Genomic DNA, 21,747 nt, shown 5'->3' on the forward strand with positions numbered 1-21,747 from the left:
ACTAAAAGAAACTTGGCAGTAATTTTAATCTTCTGCTTATCAGAGAGCATAGTTTTTTTAAAATAAAGAAGCTATCCACAGACTAGAAGAATGTGTGTGTGTGTATACACAAATAAATTTACATAGGATAAATACATATATGCATACATTTTATATAAATATATTTTACATTTGTTATAAATATAAAGCATATGAAAAAATAAATATACCTAGAATATATAAGTAGCTCATACAAATTAGTAATAGGAAACCCAGAATTCCTACTTTTAAATTGTGTAAAGCACTTGAAAAGAAACTTTCAGAAAAAAAGGATACACAAATGGACAATAACATTTTAAAATGTTCAACATTATTAGTCATCAGGGAAAGTAAATTATAAACTTCAGTAATTTGCCACTGCATACCTCATAGAATGACTAAAAGAAATAAAAATAACACCAATTGAAAAGAACGTGGAACAACTCTATGTTTGAATTTAGAACCCTAGTCTTTTGTTTATTTAATTTTATTGCAGTACAGGTGATTTACAATGTTGTATTAGTTTCAGTAGTACAGCAAAGTGAATCAGTCACACACACATATACATACATATCCATTCTTTTTCCCATATAGGTTATTACAAACTATTGAGTAAATTTTCCTGTTATACATTAGGTTCTCACTAATCATCTCTTCTACACAGTAGTGTTTATATGGTATTCCCACCCTTCCAACTCTTCCCTTCCCCCAATGATTTCACCATGGTAATTGTAAGATTGGTTTTGAAATCTGTGGTTTTTTTCTGTTCTATAAATGTTTTTAATTATTTTTATTATATTCAACATATAAGTGATATCATATGATATTTGTCTTTCTCTTGTCTTATTTACTTCACTTAGTATAATTCCAGGTCTGTCCATGTTGCTGCAAATGACATTATTTCACTCTTTTATGGCTGAGTAATATTACATTGTATACATTTACCACATCTTCTTTATCCATTCCTCTGTCAAGGGACATTTAGGTTGCGATGAACATTGATGTATGTATGTATCTTCAAATAATGGATTTCTGGATAGATGCCCACAAGTGGGATTGCTGTTCAAATGGTAGTTCTATATATAGTTTTTTAAGGAATTTCCATACTGTCCTCCATAGTGGTTGCATCAGTTTACATCCCCACCAACAGTGTAGCAGGGTTCCCTTTTCTCTACGCCCTTGCCAGGTTTTATTGTTTGTAGACTTTTTGGTGACGAACATTCTGACAATGAGGTGATACCTCTGAGTTCTGACTTGCATTCCTCTAATTATAAGTGATGATGAACATATTTTCATGTGTTTTTTAGCCATCTGTCTGTTTTCTTTGGAGAAGTGTCTATTTAGGTCTACTGACCACTTTTACTTGTTTATTTTTGTTGTTGGTTGTTTGTTTCATATAAATCTCCATAAGATGCTTATAAATTGTGGAGGTTAATCCCTTGTAAGTCACTTCGTTTGAAAAGATTTTCTCCCATTCTGTGGGTTGTTGTTTTTTTTTCTTTTTTTTTTTTTTGTTTTCCATTGCTGTGTGCAAAAGCCTGTAAGTTTAATTAGATCCCATATATTTATTTTTGTTTTTATTTGTATTATTAGAGAAGGAGGATCAAAGTTGATATTGCTGCAATTTACTTCAAAGGGTTTTCTGTCTATATTTTCCTCTAGGAGTTTTATAGTACCTGGCCTTATGTTTAGGTCCTTAATCCATTTTGAGTTAATTTTTGTGTAGGGGGTAAGACAATGTTTTAATTTAATTCTTTGGCATGTAGCCATCTGGTTTTCCCAGCACTACTTGTTGAAGAGACTTTATTTTCCTCACCTTATGTTCTTTCCTCTTTGGTCCTAGATTAGTTGACTGTAGGTTCTAGAACCCCAGTCTTGTGCTTTGGATATCTCTTCGCATTTTTAAGGTCACCTGGTGTTCCATAATCCACAGGGTCCCAAGGTGACTTACCTGGAACCTTTTAGAATTTTTGTTTATTTTCATAGCCTTGTAATAACTGGGGGAAAGACACATTTTAGCATCAAGAACTACTGGCATAACTACTACCATTAATGTTTTGCCCTCTCTGATTTGGTTCTTAGGCAATGGATACAGGTTTACAGAAATGTCTTCATATGTGATAAAACAGAAGTTCTATGACATGAGTACACAGTTTTAACTATATCACAGATCCTCATGCAGGAACAATCCCATCCTTGCTGTTTACATGTCATTCCACTTTCTTAGAAACCCAGGTTCAGAGAGAGAAAGGGGACTCACGTTTTGGTTGCAAGTGCAGGGAAATACAATTCCCCACTCAAGAATGAGTGTTTCTCAAGTATGTCTCTCCAGAATAGCTGCTTCTAAGACAAAGCCTTTTCCATCAAAAGATATAATTAATTCCTAGGAGAGAGAAAACAGCAGGTACAAGATAAGGAAATGAAAATTTGTAGAAACCTCTTTAAATACCCATGCATTGCAGGTAAATGTCTTTTTTGTTTACATCTACAGAACAAGACTAATCAAAGGTGAAATGACTTATTTGAATATGTTTCTGACCACACTCTCTGCCTTCCGCCTATGGGACCAGAGCCATCTACAGAAGATCATTTCTCCATAGCATTCCAAATGAATCCATTCTAAATCCAATTCCCAGGTTTTCTGTGAAAACTATTTGAAGCTTCATGCCAGAAGGATTTAGACTTATTTAGAAAAATCTTACTTTTCTACTATTGATTTTATATTGAATTATCTGAACAGTCTCTTTCTGTGTGTGCCTTATCTTTCAGAGCAAAAGGTACTTATTTAAAGAGGAAGTCAATTTGAACATGGGATTATTTCTGAACACCCCCAAATAGCATTAAGACCATCAGCCAGAAGGTAAGTTTCTCAATAGCGCTGATGCTTCCTAAAGATTGTTACATTCCATATCATCAATCATTGTTATCCAATCCCAGTAATAGAGCATTTGACCTTCACTACTTTCTTCAAAAGATAGTCAATATCATTAGCCTAATTTGACAGAAGATTATGAAATTTATAGGATTCATATCTCAATCACCAGATATGCTGCTTCTGCCCTCGGGTACTTCCTTTAATAATTAAGACTAATTATGAGGGAGTTCCTATCATAGCTCAGGGAAACTAATCTGACTAGTGTCCATAAGGATACAGGTTCGATCCCTGGCCTCACTCAGAGTGTTAAGGATCTGGCATTGCCATGAGCTGTGGTGTAGGTTGCAGACACAGCTTGGATCTGGCATTGCTGTGGCTGTGGTGTAGACCAGAAGCTTCAAGTCTGATTTGACCCCTAGCCTGGGAACTTCCATGTGCCACAGTGCAGTCCTAAAAAGACAAAAAAAAAAGAGTAATTATGAGAATGAAAAAAAATTAAAATACACTCCACATACAAAAGTATATAAATGTGAATATTAAATGATATAAACCATAACCTCTTTAGTCCAAATATGAATATAAAGAACTTGTCCTGGGATCCACTGTTGTGCATAATATGAGTCTCTGTGCTTTCTTTAAAAGTAAAATTGGAGATGTTTTTTCCACAGTCTATTGCAGAGTTAAGTTTCCCTGCATTATTGCTCAAAACATTAATTCTTCCTACCCCTTGGTTCAAAGACAGTCAGGAAAATAAATGAAAGTCCTTTGTTTATCTAGAAATGCATGGTGTATATGATCATATATGTTTTATCAAATATTATCTTAACACACTGTGAAGGGGACTATATTATTATCACTTGACATTAGAGGAAACAAGCTGTAAAGGGCCAAGAAATACCCCAGATTATGAAAATACAAGTGGGGAATGTCCTATCTGGGCTTTCTGATTCTCAAAATAACTTTCCACACCACTGGCACTGTCATTTTCAAAATTTTGCAAAAGAGTTGTGGGATTATGCTTTGGAGGGAAATTGGGGAGAGAAGAAATGAGGGTGAGCAAAAGACAAAGATAAAATGAACTTTCAATAAAAGAGGACCCACACATTTATTAAAATTTGGGGATTTCAGTATATTACACTGTGTATATGTGTGTATGTGTGTATATTGTGTATCTGTTGATATTTTGCTTCATACATACATGTCTCTGACATTGGATTAAAGTAATTATACTTATTATGGTTATGTCAAAAGGAGTTTACTAGTTAAATATTGTTTATTGTAAAATAATTTAATTGATCTTGGGTTAAATATGGGGAGGAAAAAGTAATCATGGTTTGGATCTTTATTATCTGATTGATATTGTGCAGGATCCTTCCTTTCCGCTTCTATTTCTCAATGTGTAAAACAAGCACAAAAATGACCGTAGTAATTTTCTCACAAGTATGTAATGAGAAATAAATAACCACTGCCTGCAAAAACACCAAGAGCAAAGTAACTGTTCTCTAAGTTATTATTATTACCATTACTGTTAACATTCATTTCTGAGATTGTTTCTCATCTGCAAAGTGGATGCAGTCATGCCACCCACACAGGGTGCTCTCATGCCATGCATATAGCAAACAAGCATTAAAAGTATATCTATAAGCTATCAGAAAGTCATGGGACTTAGATCATACTTTACCAAAGCTATTACAATAACGCCTGTATTCTTTCATTACTTCCCATCACCAATGTCCTGTGACACTTCAGGTCCACTAGCATTATAGTCTGGTATTGGGGTTCCTTTCTCTGACTTCCACCTCCTTACAGAAACTCAGCCCACTTCTTCCAAGCGACATAAACATCTTTACTAAAGTTAGATGTTATATTGCCTCTTTTTCAAACCTTCTGAATCCTTCCACTCATAGTCTCAATTACTTTACCTAGTTATGAATTTCCTAAGAATAAAGGAAAAATTCTTAGCTTGGAATTTGTAGACTTTGCATGCATTTTCAACCACACGTTTTAGGCTTAGCTATACTCTGTGAGATCTACTGCCTCACCTAAGGCAATGAGTCATCTCATAGGATTAAGTCTGCCCAGATCATCTCCTGCCTCCGTGTTCACTACATTCCTCATGTCTATATTTTATATATCAGCTTCCTCCAGGACATAATTTGAGGAATATTCAAGAAATCATACCCTCTATCTCCAAAAAAAAGTTATAGGAATGTACAATTCAATAGAATCTAGGCATCTATTGTTTAATACATGAAGAGGCCTAATGAATTCAAGTTGAGCTAATAAAAAGTGACTTTTCTTTCAGGCGATGTAATTAATCATAACATGAGAAACATGGAGAATAGGAACAACGTGACAGAGTTTTTTCTACTGGGGCTCACACAGAATCCAAAAATGCAGAAAGTCATATTTGCTGTGTTTTTGATCGTCTACATCATCTCTATGGCAGGAAATATACTCACTATGGTCACCATCACTGCCAGCCCATTATTGGGATTCCCTATGTACTATTTCCTGGCTTATCTCTCTTTTATTGATGCTTGCTAATCCTGTGTCAATACCCCTAAACTCATTGTAGATTCACTCCATGAAAAGACAACCAGCCATTTCAATGAATGCATGACTCAAATCTTTGGGGAACATTTATTTGGAGGTGCAGATGTCATCCTACTTACTGCGATGGCCTATGACCGCACTATGTGGCCATCTGCAAGCCCTTGCACTATACAACCATCAGTGGCTGTGTGGCCTGCTAGTGGGAGTGTCATGGGTGGGAGGCTTTCTTCATGCAACCGTACAGATCCTCTTCCATTTTCAGATTGCCTTCTGTGGTCCTAATGTCATAGATCATTTTATGTGTGATCTGAATCCTTTGCTGGATCTTGCCTGCACTGTTACACACACTCTAGGGCTCTTTGTTGCTGCCAACCGTGGTTTCATCTGCCTGTTAATCTTCCTACTCTTGATTGGCTCCTATACAGTCATTCTGCACTCTCTAGGGACCCAGAGATTAGAGGCAAGGCAAAAAGCCCTCTCCACCTGCGTCTCCCACATCACAGCACTAGTCTTTTTCTTTGTGCCCTGTATATTTGTATATCGGAGACCCGCAGCTACTTTACCTATTGATAAAGCAGTTGCTGTATTTTATACTATGATAACTCCCATGTTAAACCCCTTAATCTATACCCTGAGAAATGACCAAATGAAAAATGCCATTAGGAAATTGTGTAGAAGGAAAGTGATGCCAGGTGACCAATAAAATGTGCATGGAGCCTCAAGTCCATTCAACTGATGCCAAGGTCAAAAGAACATTGTTCTATCAGCAAAGAATATCTATGAGATAAGGAAAAACAAATAATCCCTATAAATTACAGATTCTGAAAGCGGGGAGAAGAGGTAGCAAAAGAAAGAAAAACCCTGCCTGGGATGACTCTTAGAAATGTTCTAGTAAATTGGAGTTTAATTTTACTAGCTTCATAATTGTTTATGGACTCACAACCTTTCATACCAATACAATGAAATAAAATAAATAAAAATACACTGATATTCAGCAGCAATCTTTATAACAATATAGAGAAGTAGGCACTGTTATTATCTCCATTTTATAGGTGAAAATGCAAACAGAATATTCTGAAACAGACATATTGATGAACTAGTAACCAGAAACCAGCTGACCTCTCATACCATGTTCTTATCTGCTGTGATAGACAGCCAGGCAATGATGATAGGAACACTGATTATACTAGTTACCATATATTGAGACAAAGACTGTGCCGGACTATCCATTTACCCATCCTTCTGTCTATAAACATAAATATGTAGATATATAGATATACCTACATCCATATATGTGTGTGTTATATTTGTAATTAGTTAAATATATGTTATTATATATTTTATTTTATGTGTTCATTATACATAACCAAAATCTAATATTTTTATTACCTACTCTGATCACTTTTATATATCATAGTTTATGGTAATATGTTAACTGTAAATCTGTATAATGTAACTACTTTAGGAATATAAAAGAAATGGGACATTTAACCACTAAGAGAGAAGCAACAAATATTATACCATTTCCAAATTTCCTTTTAGCATTAAGAATCCTTATCTATGGAGTTCCCTTGTGGCTCAGTGGGTTAAGATCCTGATATAATGTCCATGAGCATGTGGGTTTGATCTTTGGCCATGCTCAGTGGATCAAGGACATGGTGTTGCAGTAAGCTGCAACATAGGCTGCAGATGTGGCTCAGATTCCGCACTGCTATGCCTGTGGCAGAGACCTGCAGCTGCAACTCTAATTGGACCCCTAGCCTGGGAATTTCTGTATGACACAGGAACAGGAGCAGCAGTGAAAAGAAAAAAAAAAAGAATCTCTGCTGTTCATGTCACCACCTTAGGCTCAATAATCATCAAAAAGTGGGATGATTTAAATAAAAACATATTTCAATATCAGACAGGGAATTTGATGAATTAAATAAATAATCATGTTCCATAAAGTACTTGCCTACTTGCTAACAATAATTTCTGCAAATAGCATAATGTCTGATTCATGATGAATACTAAATGATTAAATGTAACTATAAAGGAAAATGAAGACATTCAATAAAATACCAAAAAGTAATGAAGACTAGGAAATTGTTTGTACTTTCTTTTTCAGAACCAAAGAAGAATTCTAGGTAGTTCTCTTTGTGAAACCACAATTTGTTTACTGTTGTGTAAGCTAGAAGTAACAAATAAATTGAAACTTAGTGTGTCATCATATGAAAAAAACTTTTATTGATATTCTCCTGGCTCTTAGAAAGATTTCATCATCTTATGACCTTTGGTTGTTTTTGTTATATTTTTGTTTTAATAAGTTTGCTTTCTTGTAACACTTTATTGTGAAAAGCAATTTTAAAAGCATGTAGCTCTGTCTACACAAAAAGCAATTTCAGTATTAATATATTCCATTAATTTTGTTTGTCCTTCATTCATTACATAACAAATATGTTGGGCCCAAGAAACCTATGAGGAACATTGATAATTATTGATCAGTGGTGAATAAAGAGAAATCTAAATGATGCTTGCACAGAGCTCGGATGCATTGAGGGACACCCCAAAAGATAGCATAAAATTACAAAATAGTTGTACAGGTCACGTCCAGCTATTCCTTTTAAGGTGGAAACAACATCGTCCATCTGTCCCCTCTCATAACCAAAGAAATCACACAATGTCCAGTGAGCCTCTGGAGATTATGGAGACAAATTTTCATTTCAGTGTATTGCATTGGTACAGTTATTGGGTGACTCAAAAAGCTGCTAGTTTTCAGTGGGGAACAGAAAAATTAAAGGCTCTACAACAGGATCAGGCTGTCAGGTAAACTTCTCTGCCACTTGGGACAAAGGACCCAGCAGGTCTCTGGTGTTTGATGTGTTAGCGGCAGATGGAGATGCTGGATCCTTTGGCAGGCCTCACATGTGAACTGCAGTGTAAGCCTTTTAGCTCCTGGAACAGAGTCTTCCCATCCTTTTCAGATAGCTACACTCCTTTGAAGAAATAGCTCTTTTCCTGTTAGTGGGCCTTACTAGAGACTCAGTGCTTCACCATGGGCCACCAAGTCAATATGAAACCTAAGCTGCCTACCATGAACTTGATGTTATCTGACCTATCAAAGCTTTAATCCGTGTGTTTGCACAAGAGTGCTCCACCACCAAATGGACATGCTATATATGTGATCAGGTCCAAGTAGGACCTGAAGTCAAGGTTACATGGATAAATGGCAAAAATGCTTATGTCCCCACTCCTGATAATTGCCTTCTCTCTCCCTGCCTGCACCTATGGACTCACAGGGAGTTGACTATGGTCAGTCGATAGAGGAAGAGGAGATCTGGGGCTTGTTTATAGATAGTTCTGCAATGATAAGCAGGCATAACCTGAATGTGGAGAGCTGCAGCACTACAGTCCCATTCTGGAAAATTCCTGAAGATCAGTAGTGATAGAAATGCTCCCAGTGGGCATAAATTAAAGTAGTGCACCAGGTTGTTCACTATGCCAGATATAGAATATATAGTGGATTGTCAAGGATTTGGTAGGAACTTGATTGAAAGATTGGTAACAATAAAATTTGAGAAAGAGGTACTTTTACATACTTGCATAATGGGCAAATAATATGAATATATTTGCATACTATATGAATGCTCACCAAAGAATTACCCTCATAAATCATACCTTCATGCATACCTGTCCACCACTCCTGAGCTACCCCTGTTATCACCCAATGGGTGCATAAACAGAGTGGCCATGGTGGCAGGAAAGGAGGTTAAACATAAGCTATATGACATGGACCACCACTAAGGAAGGCTGTCCTGGCTATGGCTACTGCTAAGAAACCAATCTGTCAATATAAGAAAACAACCTTGGATCCCAGTATGACATCATTCCTCTTGAGTTCAACACAGTTACAGGTTGATTACCCTAAACTACTTCCATCACGAAATGGACAGCATTTTGTTCTTACTGGCATAGACACTTACCCTTGATATGGATTTGCCTTCTAAGTATGAAGTATTTATACCCAAACTACCACCTGGCGACTTTATCCACTGTCATAGGTTTGCACACAGCATTGCTTTTGATAAAGGATATCACTTCACAGAAAATGAGGTATAGCAATGGGCCCTGCTCATAAAATTCACTGGTCTTACCATATTCCTCACCATCCTAAACCCATTACTTTTATTAAAATGAATGGCTATTTGAAGAATTAGTTACAGTACAAGTTAGGTGGCAATAATTTGCAAGCGAGGGACAAGAATCTTCATTTCTCCAAAAGGCTATATATGCTCTAAATCAGCAACCATTATGAATCACTGTTTCTCCCATAACCAGGATCCATGGGTCATAATCAAAAGATAAGAATGGGAATTACATCACTCACTATTACCTTTATTCAACTATTAGCAAAAATTTTGCTTCCTCTTCCCATTTACTTATGATCGGCTTCCTTAGAGGTCTTAGTTCCAAAACGAGAAACACTTCTGCCAGGTGACAAAACAATTTATTGAACTGAAGAGTTAAAGACTTCTGGCTGACACTTTATCTCATGCCTCTAAATCAGCAAGCAAGGAAGTAAGTTACTACGCTGGCTGAGGGGATTGATCCTAACTACCAAGCACAAATTAGACTACTCCTCCTCAATGGAAATAAATAAGTTTAATGTCTCTAACACAGGAGCTCCCAAAGGGCCTCTCTTAGTATTGCCATGTTTGATGATTAAGATCAATAAAAAAAGAAAGAAATACAACCCAACCCAAATAGAACTATTAATGGCCCGGACCCTTCAGCAATGAAGGTCTATGTCACCCCACCAGGGAAAGATCCAGAGCCAGCTTAGATGCCTGCTGAAGGTACAGAGAATAAAAAATGAGGACGAGAAGAAAGTAGTTATAAAGAGCAGCTAAAACCATGTGACCAGTTACAGAAATGAGAACTCTCTGTAATGACTGTATTCTCTATTTTACATTTCTGTGTATGTCTCTATTATACACAAAATCTTTGTCTTCTGCTTTCTCTAATTACTTCATGTAATATACGATATGTTGACATTCAATCATAGTATTTACATGTTGTTAATTTCCCGCCAGGGTATTTAGGTTACAGGCTATCAAGGGGAAGAGTATACATCATCCAAGGATGTCCTTTCCCTTCTTGGAAAGGACTCAGTGTGACTTTAGTGGCGCACAGGAGAGTTATGCCATGTTAGGTGGACTTTTTATCTTGGTATTATCTTTACTTGGAGATTAAATAGGGTTTAAAAACATATATATATATGATTCTTATCTCCAGGTGGGCAACCCATGAGTAGGAGAATAATTACAATGGTAGAGATTCTTCCTAAGAAGTGAGGAGTTTGACTCACATTGAGCTCCCAAGCCCTATGGCAGGAAAAGAACCCCCTATAATGTTTGTCTTTGGGTTTTTTGTTTGTTTGTTTTTTGTTTTTGAGGGCCATACCCGCAGCATACAAAGGTTCCAGGCTGGTGGTCTAAACAGAGCTATAGCTGCCAGCCTATGCCACAGCCACAGCAATGCAGAATCTGAGCTGCGATTGTGACCTACATCAAAGTGCATGACAACGCAAGATCCTTAACCCATTGAGCGAGGCCAGGAATTGAACCTGCAACCTCTTGGTTCCTAGTCAGATTTGTTTCCACTGAGCCACAACAGCAACTCCAAGAATGTTCATATTTGAAGGGCGGTGGAACTTAATTTTGGGAGATGCAGAAGGCTTTAGGAGACAATACACTCCACTCTTACAAGGTACACACAAAATATTCATACCTCTGTAACCCAGAATAGAAGCAGTAACTTGAAAGCACCTACCTGCTGATATTCCAGAGTCTCCTAGACAGGCGAAAGGCAATTAAATCTCACTCTTACAGACACAGGCACTGGAGTCAACCATTTCTGGGAGCTCACATGGACTCTTATGTTGGTAAGTGCTATTTTGAAATTGATCTTATAGCTTATGAGCCTCAGGAACCAGATCACCAACCCATGGAACAAGTAAGGAGAAACCTCAGGCCAAGTAACTAACTGGCAGGGATACAGCTCCACCTGCCAGCAGACAGGCTGCCTATGTCAAAAGACATAGAGTGGAAGATTGGATTAAAAAAAAAAAAAAAAAACAGAGTCTACAATATGCTGTCTACAAAAGACTCACCTTAGGGCCCAAGGACACATATAAATTGAAAGTAAGGGGATGGGGAAATATATTTCATGCAAATGGAAAAGACAAGAAACCAGGAGTTGCAATACTCAATCAGACACAATAGATTTTAAAATGAAGGACATAAAGAAAGACAAAGAAGGACATTATTGAATGACAAAAGGATCATTTCAAGAAGAGGATATCAAAATTGTCCATATGTATGCCCCTCATATAGGAGTCCCCAGATACATGCAACGAATACTAACAGACATAAAAGGAAAAGTTAGTGGGAATGCATTAATAGTAGGAGGTTTTAACACCCCACTCACATCAATGGACAGATCCTCTAGGCAGAAAATCAATAAGGCAACTGAGATATTAAATGACACGATAGAAAAATTAGACTTTATTGACATTTTCAGGATATTACAACTGAAAAAGTCAGAATATACATTCTTTTCAAGTACACATGGAACATTCTCAAGAAATGACTACATACTGGAGCACAAAACTAACCTCAACAAGTTTAAGTATACAGAAATTATTTGAAGTATATTCTCCAAACCACAATGGTAAGAAACTAGAAACAAGGTCAGGAAACAAAATGAGAGAAAAAAAAAAAAAAACTGACTACACGGAGACTAAACATGCTTTCTCAATGGGTCAATGAGAAAATCAAAAGGGAAATTAAAAAATACCTCAAGAGAAATAATAATAAAAACAATCATTCAAAATCTATAGGATGCTACAAAAGCAGTGCTTAGAGGGAAATTCACAGCAATATACACCTTCCTCAAAAAGAAGAAAAATCTCATATCTACAACTTAACCTACCACTTATATGAATTAGAAAAAGAAGAACAAATGAAACCTAAAGTCAGCAAAGGAAGGAAATCATAAAGAATAGAGAGGAAATCAATAAAATAGAAATTCAAAAGACAATACAAAGAAAATCAATAAAACCAAGAGCTGCTTCTTTGAAAAGGTAAACAAAATTGACAAACCTCTGGCCAGACTCACCAAGAAGAGGAGAGAAAAAAAAAAACCAAATAAACAAAATAAATGAAAAAGGAGAAATCTCAAATGATACTGAAGAAATACAAAAAACAGAAGAGAATATTATGAACAATTATATACCAAGAAATTTGACAACATAGAAGAAGCAGACAACTTTATAGAGACTTACAGCCCACCAAAACTGAATCAAGAAGAAATATGGAGAACAGTTCGGAGATACCTTAGAAATCTATACATAGAACTTCCATATGACCCCGCAACCCCACTCTTGGGCATCTATCCGGACAAAACTCTACTTAAAAGAGACACGTGCACCCGCATGTTCATTGCAGCACTATTCACAATAGCCAAGACATGGAAACAACCCAAATGTCCATCGACAGATGACTGGATTCGGAAGAGGTGGTATATATACACAATGGAGTACTACTCAGCCATAAAAAAGAATGACATAATGCCATTTGCAGCAACATGGATGGAGCTAGAGAACCTCATACTGAGTGAAATGAGCCAGAAAGACAAAGAAAATACCATATGATATCATTTATAACTGGAATCTAATATCCAGCACAAATGAACATCTCCTCAGAAAAGAAAATCATGGACTTGGAGAAGAGACTTGTGGCTGCCTGATGGGAGGGGGAGGGGGAGGGAGTGGGAGGGATCGGGAGCTTGGGCTTATCAGACACAACTTAGAATAGATTTACAAGGAGATCCTGCTGAATAGCATTGAGAACTTTGTCTAGATACTCATGTTGCAACAGAAGAAAGGCTGGGGGAAAAATGTAATTGTAATGTATACATGTAAGTATAACCTGACCCCCTTGTTGTACAGTGGGAAAAAATAATAATAAATAATTTAAAAAAATAAAATAAAAAATAAAATATTAAAAAAAGAAGAAATAGATCAATTTAACAGAACAATCACTAGAAATGAAATTGAATATGTAATAAAAACACTCCCTACAAACAATAGTCTGGGACCAGATGGCTTCACGGGCAAATTTTTATCAAACATACAAAGAAGAACTCAAACCTATCCTTAAACTTTTCCAAAAGGTTGAAGAAGGAACAATCCCAAAGACATTCTATGAAGACACATTCAACCTAATGACAAAATCAGACAAAGACACTACAAAAAAAAGGAAAATTATAGACCAATATCTTTGAGGAATATAGACACAAAAATCCTCAACAAAATTTTAGCCAACCAAATCTAACAACATATAAAAATATCACACGCCACAACAAAGTGTGATTCATCCCAGGTTCTTAAGGATGGTACAACATTCGCAAATCATACACGTCATACACCACAGTAAAAAAAAAAAAAAAAAAAGTCAGAAATCACATGATCGTTTCAATTGAAAAGTCCAACATCCATTCATGATGAAAACTCTTACCAAAATGGGTAGAGAGGCAACATAACATAATCAAAGTCACTTATGACAAACCCTCAGCAAACATAATGCTCAATGGAGAAAAGCTGAAAGCCTTCCCACTAAAATCTGGAAGAAGACAAGGATGTCCACTCTCACCACTGTTATTCAACATAGTATTGGAAGTCTAGCACAGCAAACAAAGAAATAAAAGGTATCCAAATTGGAAGAGGAGAGGTAAAACTGTCACTGTATGCAGATGACATCATACTATATATAGAAAACCCTAAGGACTCAACCCAAAAACTACTTGAACTGGTCAACAAATTCATCAAAGTAGCAGGACACCAGATTAACATGCAGAAATCTGCTGCATTTCTGTATACTAAAAATGAGATATTAGAAAAGGAATATAAAAATACAATACCTTTTAAAATCTCACCAAAAAAAAAAAAAATACCTAGGAGTAAACATGACCAAGGAGGTGAAAGACATATGCTGAGAACTATAAAACATTAATCAAGTAAATTCAAGAGGATTCAAAGAAATATAAAGACATTCCATGCTTCTGGACTGGAAGAATTAATATTGTTAAAATGGTCATGCTACCCAAAGCAGTCTATAGATTGAATCCAATCTCCATAAAATTACCCAAGATATTTTTCACAGAACTATAATAAACAATCAAAAATATCATATGGATCCATAAAAGACCAAGAATTGCCAAAGCAATCCTGAAGGAAAAAAAACAAGCAGGAGGCATAACTCTCCCAGGCTTCAGGCAATATTACAAAGCCACAGTCATCAAGACAGTGTGGTACAAAATCAGACATACAGATCCATACATAAAATGGAACAGAATAGAGAACCCAGAAGTAAACCCAAACAACTTATCTTCAATTAATCTTCAACAAAGGAGGCAAGAATATAAAATGGGAAAACAATAGTATTTTCATCAATTGGTGATGGGAAAACTGGACAGCTGCATGTAAATCAATGAAACCAGAACATACCCTCACACCATGTACAAAAACAAACTCAAAATGGCTTAAAGACTTAAACATAAGATAAAACACCATCAAAATCCTAGAAGAAAACACAGGCAAAACATTCTCTAACATCAACCTTACATGTTTTTCTTAGGTCAGTTTCCCAAGGCAACAGAAATCAAAACAAAAATAAACCAATGGGTCCTAATCAAACCGACAAGCTTTTGCACAGCAAAGGAAACCATAAGAAAAAAAAAAAAAGACAACATACAGAATGGCAGAAAATAGTTTCAAACAATGCAAATGACAAGAGCTTAATCTCAAAAATATATGAAACAGTTTATACAACTCAACAACAACAAAAAAACAACAACCCAACTGAAAAATGGGCAGAAGACCTGAGTAGACATTTCTCCAAAGAGGATCCATAGACGCTCAGGCATATGAGAAAAAGTTCAACATCACTAATTATTCAAGAAATGAAAATCAAAACTACTATGAGTTACCTACCACCTCACATATGTCAGAATGACCATCATTAACATATCAACAAACAATAAATGATGGAGAAGGTGTGGAAAAAAGGGTACAGTCCTACACACTTGGTGAGAATGTAAATTTGTACAGCCACTATGGAAAACAGTTTGGAAATACATATGAAAACTAAATATAGAACTACCATATGACCCAGCAATCCCACTCTTGGGCATATATCTAGACAAAACTTTCCTTGAAAGAGATACATGCACCCCTGGCTATTCACAATAGTGAAGACATGGAAACATCCTAAATGTCCATTGACAGATGAATGAATTAAGAAGACATGGTAGACATGCACAATGGAACACTACTCAGCCATAAAAGACAAAAGAATGCCATTTGCAGCAACATGGGTGGAACTAGAGACTTTCATACTAAGTTAAGTTTAGTCAGAAAGAGAAAGACAAATGCAATATGGTATCACTTATATCTGGAATCTAACACATTTCTATAGAAAAAAAACTCATGGAGTTGGAGAACATTCTTGTGGTTGCCAAGGGGGAGGGGGAGGAAGTGGGATGGACTGGGAATTTGGGGTTAATAGATGAAAACTATTGCATTTGAAGTGGATAAGGAATGAGATCTTGCTGTATAGCCCAGGGAACTACATCTTGTCGCTTGTGATGGAAAATGATGGAGGATAACGTGAGAAAAAGGATATACATATTCTAATTTTGCTGCACAGCAGAAATTGACAAAACATTGTAAATCAACTATAATGGAAAAAATTAAATCTTAAAAAAATAGTTCATCTTGAAGAAAAAAATATTCCCATGAACCCAAAGATATCCCTGGACATGGCCCTGGCAACCATAGGATTAAGGAGCATGTCCCATTCATTAGTGTACAGCCACTAGTGCTGAAATCCTCAGGGCTCTGCAATCAGATACCCCGGGACCCAGCTCTATCCAACATGTTCAGGCACTAGCCCCAGAATCCCTAGCCCTGCCTACCAGCAAGAATGCTAGTAAGTCTGAGGAGTAGCGTCATTCACCAATAGGAACAACACAACAAAAAAAAACCCAGGAAAAATCATATGTCTACAGCCTACAAACCTAGCCCATACATCAGAGGGCCAACAGCAGGCCTGGGACCAGCTGGGTCCACACCAAAAGGTCCTTGAAATTTAGTTTTATTTGATCTATAGCAAATGGTTTGGTACAGAAACAAATATTGCAGGCCCTTTGGTGTGACTCTAGCAGATAACACTATATTGTACAGTTGAAATTTGCTGAGAGAGTAAAACTTAAACATTCTCGCCAAATAAAGAGAGAGAGAGAGAGATGTTAAATCATGGGTGTTCAATTAATTGGATGAGGGATTTTTTTTTTCTCTAGACTATTTGAGACCATCTTTATAGGCTATTCTATGGTGTTGCAAGAATAGTCCATAAGTGTCTAGACACAGGGTTGAAGAGAATGATAATGACCCCCAATCCTTTAGGCCACTTCCAAGACTTCTAAACTTCTTCCAGTCTGGTACTTTCTGACACATGGGATTTTATAAAGTGAGTCTTTTAATATTAGTGTTCATTAGCTGATTAAGGCATTCCTCTAATAAAATTTATTAATTGCTAATTTTTAAATTAAATCAATTCCTATATATATTGTTATAAATTATACATATATAACCACTAATACTTATTAAATATTCTGTATTTAGACTTACATGCTATAATTTAGTTTGGCAGTTATATTTGAAGATATTAAGCACGGTATTATAGCAGGAAAGTAAATTCTAAAAAGAACATCCAATAACTAGTCAAGTAAGCTTATTTCAAAGTTTGTTTTCTGTAGAATTACTATATGACATAGTTATATTTTTGCCAATAAAATCTTGTAGACCCTTGAGAAAAGAAAACAAATGATAATAAAAATGAGTGGGCTTTTTTTGAGTGTGTAAGACAGGAGGGGGTCTTTTCCCCCTACTGCTCTTGATTTTAATTCATGCACATGGGAGTGTCACAGAACTGGGACCTCAGTCAGTGGTGGCCAAAGTTTGCAGAGGGAAAGAAACAAAAACCAAAAATGGTGAGTGATTGTTTGATGGAACAAATAAACTTATGCTTTGAGAGTTCAGTTAGCAAGAGATTTAAGAAAAGTCTGGACTTGGGTAATAAATTAGTGAAGAAGTAATGCAGTTTGTTATAGAGACTTCTGGACCCTTAATTCCTCCCACTGGGTAGTAGAAAGATAAGGATATCTTTTAAGGGTAAATTTCCACTACCCAGTGCAGTAATCATGAGAGATTATTTCCTGCTTTTAGGGACAAGAGAGGATGGTCAAAGTGTCCGCTTGCACTGGCCATTTCTTAAGTCATTTTAATTCAATAATTAATATGCCACCGAGGTACACTTTAGAGTGACCTGCCCTGGGCCACAACAGCAGCAGAGCATTCCTTCTGATGGGATAAGTATTTCTTCTGACCCATCCTCAAGACCACCCAACCCCACCTCCCCCACTATACCCACACAGACAGAAACATCACATAAACACAGGCACATATATACATACTACATTCCAATACTTCTCTATGGAAAATTATTATATTACACCCAGTTAAACAGAACTATGAATAAATAACTAGTCAGATGAAATTTCCTATAGAATAGACAGAATGTTTTCCCCATTATTCCATAGGTTTCCATAGCTCCAAGAAGAAAAAACTTTATTGGATATGTGAAAGTTATTAGATGTCAAACATCAAAAGAAGGGTTCCCAGACATTAAAGACAAACACTACTGCCTTTATGTTTTCTCCTTGATTTTGCCTTTGTTGTTGAGCCAGAATAAGTCAATCGAAGCAACTCTGTACAAAAGCAATGCAGGCATTCTGCTTAGAAAAGATAAGTGCTTTGGCAGAGAAAGACATTTAGAGAAATTGGAACCAAGACACAGAGCTGACATGGAATTATGAGATCCAAAGGAAATGAAGAGAAATGATAAAACAGTACTTTCCCTGTTGCATAAGATAAATAAGTGAAAAGACACTAGAGGGGGTTGGGAGGATGCTGGATTCTGTTCCCTCCCATAGACACATGTGAGTATATGTTAAAATTTTAGCCTTACTAACATTATTTATTTTACAATTAATGCATGATTGTTAAAGACATGAGTGAAAATTCTAGATATATAAGAACAATGTATACAGTCAAATAAGAAGACAGTATCTTTGAACTTAATTCAGTAACTATTTATTTACATCTTAATTTGCACAGGCTCATTGCTAAAAAATAGAGAGACACAAGAAAAATAAAGATGTAGCACATAAACTTCTGTCTTAGGCAAACTGAGAAAACACAGTTCGTAAGAAGAAACACCAGTATTGAGCATTAAACTATTTGAAATAGAGTATACATACAGCTGAAAAGCTACAAACAGAGATGGAATAAAACAATATGTGATGGAGCTGCAAAATCTTCTGAATAAGAAAACATTAGGACTGTGAATTTTATGTAAGACATAGACAGAAAGCATAGGGGTGGGGTCTTTACAAGCAGAGGAGAGAGAGAAATAAAGGCACATGGATAAGATTTTAGAGTATGTTTAGGGAATGCAGTAGGATCCAGTCTCTCTGGATGATAGCATCCAATAAAAGGGAAACAGAGGAAGAAACTAAGGTAAGACAAAAATACCAGCCATGAGTGTCCAGTTTGTCATCTGCCCTGCTAAAACTTTGTGTTAGCTAAAGGACTATTATTTCTTTATGGAATACAAATGTTACTCATTTCATAGATATTTGAAAAAAGAAGGATGCATATCATTAAAGCAAACTGCCAAGATTCAGAGTCAGTAGTCACCCAGATCTCCCTGACCATGAAGCCTATTATAATAATTTATACAAGTGCTGTGTAATAATTTATACCAATCCTGCGACTTCTGAGATGAATAAATTCAACTTGGGCCAATTTAGGAAGATATTTGATAAACAAGTGAGGAGGCTGGATTTTATTTCAACAAAAGTAGGGTTCCATATCATTTTTTGGAGAGCTCTGATATGGTCAGTAATGTGGTTTAGAAGGACATTTCTATGCCTCAGATCTATGGGGTCACACACAAACCAAGTGGGAAGCTTTAAAGTACAAATTTCAATCTGAATAACAGTGATTTGTATCTTTGGTCCAACTCCCAAAAAAGCATAAATGCTTTCTATCTCAAATAATAAGCTCCCTGGAGATACCAATCAAAGGTACAATGAATATCATCTTATTTGCTTTAATTCTAAGTGTGCTATTTTAAACCATACCTTCCTCATGGCAATTTTCATCTCCTCATTTCTCAGAGTATAGATGAGAGGATTCAGCATGGGGGCAATCACGGTATAAAACAGGGATTTCCTTATCCTTGTTTTCATTCCCAGCAGGTAAAACATAAATGTAGATACAAGGAACAAAGAATAAAACCACAACCATCATGTGAGAACTGCAGGTGGAGAGAGCTTTCCGTCGCCCCACAGAGGAGTGTGTTCTAAGACTACATAATATGATTATATAAGAAATTACTAGGACAAGAAAAACAACAATCACCACCACCCCTGAATTTGCAATCATTAAGATATTAACAAGATGAATATCGCTGCAGACTAGTTTCAAAAGTGGCTTCACGTCACACAGGTAGTGATCTATCTGATTGGGACCACAGAAAGGTAAACTGAGCATCAACAGCAGTAGAGCAATAGAGTGTCCAAAACCCACAACCCAGGCCATAATGACCAACATAGTGCACCTCTGCTGGTTCATGACGACCATGTAGTGCAGGGGCTTGACAATGGCAACATAGCGGTCAAAAGCCATGGATACCAAAATGAGTATCTCCACACCTGCCATCAAGTGGCCAGTGAAGAGCTGGGTCATGCAGTTGTTATAGGAATATTTTTTCTTGCTGCAGTTAAGTCCCTGATTAGCCTGGGGACCACACTGGAAGTATAGAAGAGGTCCATGATGGAAAGGTGGCAGAGAAAGTAGTACATTGGTTGTTGGAGTAGATGGCTGCAGGTGATCGTGAGTAAGACGATTCAGTTTCCCATTAAGACTGTCAGGTAACAGAGCAGGAACAAGAAAAGGAACAGTAGCTTTGTTTGCTTATTTTCCCACAGACTCATAAATACAAATTCTGTGACATTGTTTTGATTTTCCATGAGATTAGGGTGTGTCCAGCATAAACAACAGACACTTAATTCATCGGAAATGACACAAAATATACATCTTTAACATAACTTCTGAAATGTCAGAATATTTATGCATTTAATAAGATGTAGGTTACACAAGATTTATTTCAGACTTAATCTTTTAAATCCTTTTTAGATTAACAGTCATTTTCCATGAAATTTAGGGGAGTATATTTCATGTCTGGAACTTTGTAAATATTTTTCATGAATAGTTATTTTTTGGATACTCATTTTACATGCGATGAAGTAGAAAAATAGGTAATTCCACAAAATCACTAAGATATTAAATGCAACCCAGGACATGAGCCTCTATTTGATGCCATTTTCTATGCTTTGCACAGTTATGCTACCTCATCTACTGGTGAAATGTACTACCAGCTCTTTTCCACCTCTATAAAGAGAATGGGGTCTTATACCCCTCTGCTGATAACCACCTGTACCACTTTAAATCGGTTCCCTACCCTATGCCACATATAATTTATGCATAAAGTCTAAATCACAAATGAAAATGACACATATCCATTGGAACTAATTTTTTTTCTTGAAATAAAAGCTAGATATATGGTAGAGAAATAGCCTTAATTAGTTTGTAACTAAGAGTTTCAGCAACTCTTCCTCCTTCCAAGTATGGTGAGGATTCAGAGCACAGAGAGGCAGGCAATGGGGAACTTGAGGCACAACTGCTGGACACCTGAATATAGGAATAAAGGTTATTCTTATGTAAAAGTTCCTCCTTTTCTTAATTATTCTAAAAGCACATTTTAGAGGTCACCCTTGAAACATTAGAAAGACTGGAGAGCTGGTTGTTTTCTGCGGACATGCTGAAGAACTCAGTGTGAGTAAAAGATGACCTGCTGATTATAATACATATTTAGAACAGTGGCTGCCACTTTGATGTAATGTACCTAGAAGCAGAGAGTATCTTGAAACCATCACCTTTTACCTATAACCAAATGTCTTCCAGAAAAAATCACATTTTGCCAAAAGACTATTCATTTCAATAAATTGTTTTTTAATGGTACAGTGGGGAACAAGAGGATTCATTGGACTGATATCCCATCTAACAACTA

At 36.3% G+C, this 21,747-nt stretch overlaps 2 pseudogenes; one reads left to right on the forward strand and one right to left on the reverse strand.

Moving 5' to 3' along the window:
• Positions 1–5,227: 5,227 nt before the first annotated feature.
• LOC125121129 (olfactory receptor 4C46-like) lies at positions 5,228–6,152 on the forward strand (annotated as a pseudogene).
• Positions 6,153–19,711: 13,559 nt separating this feature from the next.
• Positions 19,712–20,647, reverse strand: LOC125121130 (olfactory receptor 4P4-like; annotated as a pseudogene).
• Between the last annotated feature and the right edge of the window lie 1,100 nt (positions 20,648–21,747).

This window comes from Phacochoerus africanus, chromosome 2, assembly GCF_016906955.1.
Source record: "Phacochoerus africanus isolate WHEZ1 chromosome 2, ROS_Pafr_v1, whole genome shotgun sequence".
Taxonomy (NCBI): Eukaryota; Metazoa; Chordata; class Mammalia; order Artiodactyla; family Suidae; genus Phacochoerus; species Phacochoerus africanus.